This window comes from Lissotriton helveticus, chromosome 12 (genome assembly GCF_964261635.1).
Source record: "Lissotriton helveticus chromosome 12, aLisHel1.1, whole genome shotgun sequence".
Lineage (NCBI taxonomy): Eukaryota > Metazoa > Chordata > Amphibia > Caudata > Salamandridae > Lissotriton > Lissotriton helveticus.
The window spans coordinates 477,125,396-477,133,740 of NC_136073.1; the positions used below are offsets into that span (position 1 = coordinate 477,125,396).

General features: G+C 39.0%; 1 long non-coding RNA gene across 1 annotated transcript; it reads left to right on the forward strand.

Moving 5' to 3' along the window:
- The first annotated feature begins 6,053 nt into the window (after positions 1 to 6,053).
- Positions 6,054 to 7,503, forward strand: LOC144798995 (uncharacterized). Its single transcript, XR_013603721.1, has 4 exons — positions 6,054 to 6,192; positions 6,344 to 6,436; positions 6,542 to 6,672; positions 7,291 to 7,503. It is a non-coding gene; the product is annotated as an uncharacterized LOC144798995 (long non-coding RNA).
- The last annotated feature ends 842 nt before the right edge of the window (positions 7,504 to 8,345 follow it).

Genomic DNA, 8,345 nt, shown 5'->3' on the forward strand with positions numbered 1-8,345 from the left:
AGATAATACATGTAAAGCTCTACCAATGAAGTAAGTGATGTCCACTTCATTGCGCCAGTCATCATAAATGTATCCCTAAGCTTCTTATCTTGTTAGAGATGAACCGCCATATGTATCATCAAACTATTTTGCATTTCCAAAATAGCGAATTTTAAGGAATAAATAGCGATTCTTTACCATTCCTAATTTGCGATGAGCAAATTGCTAATTGCAAATTACCCATTCATTTCCATGGGCCAGGAGGCCCATAGGAATGAAGGTGCAATTTGCGATTAGCAATTAGCTCATCGCAAATTAGGAATTTTTCCAAAGGTGCAGGGGTGTCTCAAGAACACCCTGCTGCACCCCTGAAAAAGAAATTTGGGGGCATATGGCACACATAAATTTTAACAACATTCCTTTACCTCAAAAACGATTTTCAAGTCATAATTTGAAAACACTGCCCACGGGGAAATGACTTAAAATGTCCTTAAGACACATGAAAGTGTTTTTTTAAAGCCTTTGCAAGTTTTTGGGTCACTTTTAACATGGCTATGTAACTCAAACAGTCAAAATCTAAATTTACCATGCACAGGTGGGACCATATTTACAAGGAATGTGCCCCACGGGGAAAGGTCTTTTAATGTAATATGGGAAAAATGACATCAGAGACACTGAAATGCCTTATAAAGAAGCATACACCATTATATCCTTGTCATAAATTTACAAACCATTCCTTTTCCCCAAAAACGATTTTCAAATCATAATTTGAAAACACTGCACATGGGGAAATGACTTCAAATGTCCTTAAGACACATGAAAGCGTTTTTTGATTGCCTTTCCAGCATGGTTGGGTCACTTTTAACATGGCTATGTAACACAAACATTCAAAATCTAAATTTGCCATGCACAGGTGGGAGCATATTTACAAGGAATGTGCCCCACGGGGAAAGGTCTTTTAATGTAATATGGGAAAAATGACACCAGAGACACTGAAATGCCTTATAAAGAAGCATACACCATTATGTCCTTGTCATAAATTTAAAAACCTTTCCTTTTCCCCAAAAACGATTTTCAAATCATAATTTCAAAACACTGCACATGGAGAAATGACTTAAAATGTCCTTAAGACACATAAAAGCGTTTTTTGATTGCCTTTGCAGCATGTTTGTGTCACTTTTAACATGGCTATGTAACGCAAACATTCAAAATCTAAATTTGCCATGCACATGTGGGAGCATATTTACAAGCAATTTGCTCCAAAGAGAAAGGTCTTACATTAAAATGGGAAAAATAACATCAGAGACACTCAATTGCCTTATAATGAAGCATACACCATTATGTCCTTGTCATAAATATTATAACCATTCATTTTCCTCAAAAACGATTTTCAAGTCATAATTTGAAAAGACTCCACAGCTCCTATGCACAATAACACCCTGTCAGTACTAATACTTCACATTTTCTCCAATTACATTTTCTCAAAGAAACAAAATCTATTTGTAAAACACTTGAGACAAAGCAACATTTGAAGAACACAACTTTCTTCATAATTTTCTCCTTAAAGCACACTATTCTCTATCTAAATTAAAGAAATCTTTTCTCACCTTAGCAAATACTTTGAGTTTCAAAACAGTCTCAGAAACACACCAATTTGTCTTCAGCAGAGCAAAAGGTATGCACTCCAGAGTCTGCAGCTATCAAAAGCACAGAAATGCTGTAATTCTTCACACATATCTCTCATGTCACCCAATCAAAACTCTTCCCTCACTTTTTTTCAAATGAAAACCCTTCCCCCCTCTGCCCTTTCTGCCTTTTTTGCATGGCAACCACGTCTTGGAAGACCGCTGGTGTTTGCAAGTTCACACAACAATGTTGCAATTGAACTCTGAACTCTCAGTGCACCTCATATCCAGTGCATTCTTTCATTTAATGATTTTTTCTTGACCACTCAAAATACATCTTTCAAACAACTCATCCATGTACCCTAACTTTCTGTTTTCAGTAATCAAAATCCACCAATCACTGTTACTGCTTCATTAACACAGAAACTCCACAGTTTTTTTCATTTTAAACTTTTATTTTTTCAACTGCCATTTCATTGCCACACTTCATCTGACTGCAGGAGAACCTTCTCTCACCATGTTTTCTGTCTGGATTGTTGGACATAGTTACATCTATTGGGCTCAGAGGTATGCTGAGAACAGGAATTTACCTAACCTCAATTTACAAGATGTGGAAATTAAGTGGTTTGGCCACAGAGGATTAAAATGTCACCAATTGATACCATTGGTGAAAACCTTAATGCATTTGCCAAAACCTGACCTGTTCATTGTGCACTGTGGAGGTAATGATTTGGGCACTTTGACTGGGGTAGGTCTGGAAATGCTTTTAATGGACACCTTTGAGCAATTGATGGCACTTTTTCCTCAGACTGCCTTGGTATATTCAAATATATGCCAAAGACAGAAATGGAGGTGGTCAAACCAATTTTGTCCACAAATTGAGAAGTCGAGGAAGCATGTAAACAAATCTGTTTCAGCTTACATGAGAGACCATGGCATGGGCTCCCTGTACAACAATAATTTGCGTTACTACATGCAAGATATCTACAGAGGAGATGGAGTTCACTTCTCAGATGAGGGCAACAGAATTTTCATTCTGAATTTAAGACTGTGCATTGGTACCTACTTATAAGTACCTAAATGTACCATAAACCCAAAGCTCTTCTCAGAGCTACCCTACATCTGATCACTCACAATTATTATTTTACTCTAACTTTTTTCACTAATTTTCAACAAAGTACGCTCCCTGGGACGCTACCCGGTACGCGAACCGGGAGCTAACCTCGCTAAATTTTTAAAAAAATGTTTTTTTTTCGCACATATGGGCCTCCTCAGCCACCCTCAGAAAACCTAGGGGGTCAAGATAAGTCTACCGTGCCCCCTTCTACCCATTCTGAACATTATTTGCCCTCCATCTTGTATCTTAATTCGACCGAAACACAAAATGGTGGACTCCCGTAACGCTTAAGGTTCGCGAACCGGGGCGCTCGCCAGTTCGCGTACCGGGTCGCTCCCTGGGAAGCGCACCATCAAAAAAGGTGGGAAAGTAGTTTACAGAAAAGCGACTGGAGCAATTTCACCAAATATAGATTAGCTCATACTACATACCAATGCCTACCATTTTCACAAATTTGATTGAAATTCCATTTAGCCATTTAGCCTGTAGACCTCTCTAAATACCCTGAGGTAAATTACTTCACAAAACACATCTGAAGTGTTGGAATTGACAACCAATTAAAATGTTACTTTCATTTTCTACTTTTTTTACCTGACATTTGTTTGGTTATGTACCTGAATAAATATGAAGAAAGAGAGAGAAACACAGCCATTTTGACTACTACTTCCTGAAGTACATTGCAAGAGCATTTTCACTGACAACTTAAACTTGTTTTTAAAAGGTAAGATGTTATTTTGAAAACTGAAGTATATTGTGCACTTTAAGTTAATATGGAAAACTTTTTCTGATAGTTATATACTATCCCTCTGTAATAGTTATAGATTTAGATAGACTTCTCTGTTATAGTTATGGATGGATTTAGGCTTGTCTTGTATAATTATGAATTTACTAAGGTTTCATCACATACACATTTTTATATTTCTACTACCAGTCTGATACCATACACTGCCCAAAGATAAATTCACTGTTAAATGTATCCCAACAGTGCCCTATCTCTACTGATATATATATGTTTTTATGCAAATTTCAGGCAAAATGGAAGGAGAACAAAAAGTGTCATTTGAAATTGTCCTTGAAGAGACCAATCAAGAAAACATTGAACCAAATGACATTGAATTCATGGATGAATCACAGGACCATGAACTACTACAATGTGTACAATCTGTAGATATTTACAACATATTGAGACCTTATGTTGCCCTCTCCCCGTCGTACATTAAAGATACGGGAGAAATGATTGCTAAGGTAGAGAGCCTTGCTTTTAACGAAAACAGGGATTTATTGGTCACACTTGATGTGGAGGCATTATATAGTAATATCCCACAGAAAGGAGCACTGGATGCCACCATGTGGTTCATAGATCTCCACAAAATCCCCTGTGACAAGCAGTTTGTTTATGACTGTCTAGCAATAGTTTTGAAGGAAAATGTCTTCCAATTTGGAGATCGAATGTACCAACAAATCAAGGGCGTAAGCATGGGGGCGGCCATGGCCCCTTCGATAGCTAATATATACATGGCTCTGTTTGAGTCACGTAATATATACAACGAGATAGCCCCCTTCCATGAGTCTGTTTCCCATTGGTCCAGATATATTGACGACATCTTTTTTGTCTGGACTAATGGGGAACAGACTCTGGGAGAATTCCTGGAGTGGCTCAATCTGGCAGACGAAAATCTTCGTTTCACCGCCCACGTCGATACCACTAGGGTTGAATTCCTGGACATATATATCCAGAACAAGAATAATGTACTGGAAGTGGATTTATACTCAAAGCCTACATCGAGGAACACTTTGCTCCATTTTTCGAGCTATCACCCTAGGAGTCAGAAGGATGGGATTCCTTTCTCCCAGTTCCTAAGGGTGAGACGTAATTGCACGGATATCAAGGATTATGATAGACAATCGGAAAAAATGAAACAAAAATTTTTGGACAGAGGTTACCCTCGCCGACTAGTACGAGAGGCCTACAAGAGGGCAAGATACTATGATCGGGAAGCTCTTTTTAAACCAAAAAGCTCAGTCGAGGAACCGAAATTAGTGTGTGTTACACGGCATTCCACACTAAATGCAACCATCAGACAGATAGTGAATGCCAATTGGCACTTACTAAATCTTGAGCCAACTGCACCTAAGCTCAAGAAACCGATGTATGCACACCGGAGAAATAAGAATTTAAAAGATCTGGTGGTAAGATCGAGATACTCTGGTACTCTCGATAGACCCCCTTTTGTCCAAAAATCAATACACGGTGCCAATCCCATTAAGGGTACTTCCAGATGTGGCTCTTGCCAATCTTGTGATGGCATCATACCAGGAGAAAATTTCCAGCTAAACGGTTATAATATGATGGCCAATGATCTGTGGACGTGCAATACTAGCAATGTAGTCTATCTGCTTGTATGCCCCTGTAGCCTAGGATATGTGGGCGAGACCTCCAGAAAGATCAAAACCCGACTTACTGAGCATAGGTCAGCAATAAACACTCGGAAACAGACTGCCCCTCTTGTCTCGCATTTTCTTGAATTCAAACATGCTCCATCCGATATACGGTGGCGCATTTTGGAGAAGATTCGGATACCTGACACGAAAGGAGGAGAGAAAATAAGAAAAAAACGTGAAGTTTTTTGGATATTTTCTCTTAAGACATTTAGCCATGGCCTCAATAATGATTTACCTTGGCAAAATGCTATTTTATGATAAAATGCCGCGGAATTTCACGTAACAGAGATTCTAGTAATGTCATTGAATCATTGTCTATAGATGCCCTAGAAATTGTGACTTTCCCCTTTAAGGATGTCAATAAAGTTTTTCAGAACCTTTCGTGGCTTTCCCCTTTAAGAATGTTAAGGACTCTTAGAACCAATGATGCGCCGCCTTATAAAAGAAGGGCTTATCGACCTATTAGGGCGGTTGTTACTCGTATTCCTGACCGACCGGCAGGACCCTATACCATTCGCTGTTTCATCGTGTAAACTCCAGGTAAGCACAAGTGTGGAAGATTTAGAGTTAGTTTCTAGACCTTTTTAGAAATCGGTTTTTCTAGTACACAGACGTTAAGACTCTCCTTTTATAATTTCAGGGTAGCGAGCGTGTTCTTAAGAAAAGTTCCCCGCCGCCGTACTCTTGAGACCGGATTAAGGCAGAGAAACGCATGCGTTTTACCGACCAGGGCTGCTTTCCGGTGTATTCCTGACCAATTGGCAGGATTAAATATCATTCCTTCTCTTCGGATAGATTGCAGGTAAGCATGCTTGAGGAGTAGTTTTAACCTGCGCTGTTTTGAGCCTTACAAGCACTAAGACCCTCTGCTTGTATTTTTAGGAGTGGCTTGTGCCTGCCATAAACAAAGAGAAAAAATATACGATAAGAATATCTACCACGAACAGTCAGACGGATTTAAGGCTGACAAAACGCACGCAGTTGGGAATAATGCGAATAATAATAAGTACGGAAAAAGGAAATAATTAGGTAAGAGGTTTGAGGTATAATACGATGTAACGAGATTAGGGGCATGACAACATGCATTTAAAAGACGTGGTGGCCTTAATGCGCACGAGTGTATTTTTTCAAGTATATGTCTCTTTTAGGGACTAACGGATTGCTACTCATTACCTCATAGGAACGTGTGAACACAGCAGAAGAATATCATAATTTATCGCTGGTTTTATGGTGTTAGACAGCGACCGGATATGATCGGCTTATTGTGAGCTTGGTGAGTGGTATTTAAAACTGATAGCTCAGCACGCTGCTGAGATGAGTAGGGTACCCCCCTTTTTTGTTGCGCTAACAAGTCCCCCCTTTGTCTTCCTAATATTAGGATTTTATTGAAATAAAGGATTTTATAGTTGTGATACATAACTGATATTAAGGACTTCTGGACTCTGTGGATAAAGGGCTCAGCTAGAAACACAGAGGAACTGCACACAGAGTTTATGATTCGGTTTTTAGGTAAGAGACCAAGATGCATATAATCCTTTCATTAAAGTTAGTGCACCTGTGAGTGCTATAAATATTCCCAGGCATAGCATCCTAACTAGGTTAAAAGGGTATAATTGATGTTTAGGCCAGGCTCAAATGGTTTATTTGTTGCGGTCAACTCATTCCTATTATCCCATTCTCTCCCCCCCCTCTCCTATTTTCTATCTTTCTATCCTTTCTGTATTCAATGTGATTTGGTTTTTTGTTGGGCTAAAAAAGACATGTACAAAAGAAAATAATTAATTTATTGTGTTTATGTGCATTACATGCAATGTAAAAATGGAGAATAGACATCTAGCTAATTCATTAAGCTACAATCTTTGCATCCTAAGGGAGCGTGAATTACCCACTATCATGCTAATGTTTTTAAGCAATAGGAATATGTATGAAATTCTATCCATCATAAATATGAATTTGAACAATGACATGAATGCATTTTCTACCAAGATATACATAGGTGTTCTCTATATATAATGAGCGGTACATCAAGAAGTATAACAAACATGTATTTAACCGATAGAAATGTGTAACATACTTACAACTACTAGAGTAATATCATTGAAATTTTTGTCGTTACCTTTGTTACAGAAATTGGATGGTAAATGTCCTGATGAAGACATAATTTATGTTGAAACGCGTCGACCGGATACCACCTTACCTCCTTTGATCTTTAAATTTGATTTTTAAATTGATTGTTTTGTGAATCCTTATACATCAGTTTAGCATTTTTATTAACTTTTACCAATGTATTGATTGTTATTAATTGTATCTTATTTCGAATTAAAAATGTATATTTTTTGATACCCTAGTAGTTTGTTTGTTCACTCTATTGCGTTATTGTTGTATTTTATGCCTGGGAGTTTTAGTTTACATACATTATTTACCCTGTCCCAGGATACGTATCTGTACCAGGGGGTCCTTGTTGCTCACATACTACTGCTCAGAGACACCACACACATATTGAATACATTTGTAAGACACTATAGTACATTGTATTCCTCAACCAGAACAGGGGAACTGTCGCTGGATGGATACCTGGCTGATGTATCATTGGGGTGGCTGAGCGATTCACAGAGAGCCTTTCTAAGTGCCCCGTTCGAACTGGATGAGGTGAGGGAGGCGATCATGCACATGAAATCAGGTAAAGCCACTGGGTTGGACGGCATTCCTATTGAATTCTATAAGACATTTATAGATTTCATGGCACCGGTACTGCGCGAAGTGTACGAGGATGCCCTGGACGTTGGTCACCTCCCTGCCTCCATGAGAACCGCCCTCATCACGTCACTTCTCAAGCCGGGGAAACCTGCTAACCAATGCGATTCATATAGGCCCCTGTCATTGCTGAACTGCGACGTGAAGATTCTCGCAAAATTAATAGCTACACGCATTAGCCTCCTATTGCCTGACTTGATACTCCCAGATCAGGCTGGCTTTGTCCCAGGCAGGGCGACCTCGCACAATCTCCGCACCTTTTTTTCAGTCTATAATTCAGTTGATGAAGACTTGCCTATGGCGGCCATTTTTTGGGACGCCACCAAGGCGTTTGATTCATTGGAGTGGGATTATATCTTCCGAGTGCTCGAGCGCATGGGCTTTCCACTTATCTTCATTTCTTGGATTAGATTATTATAAACGAACCC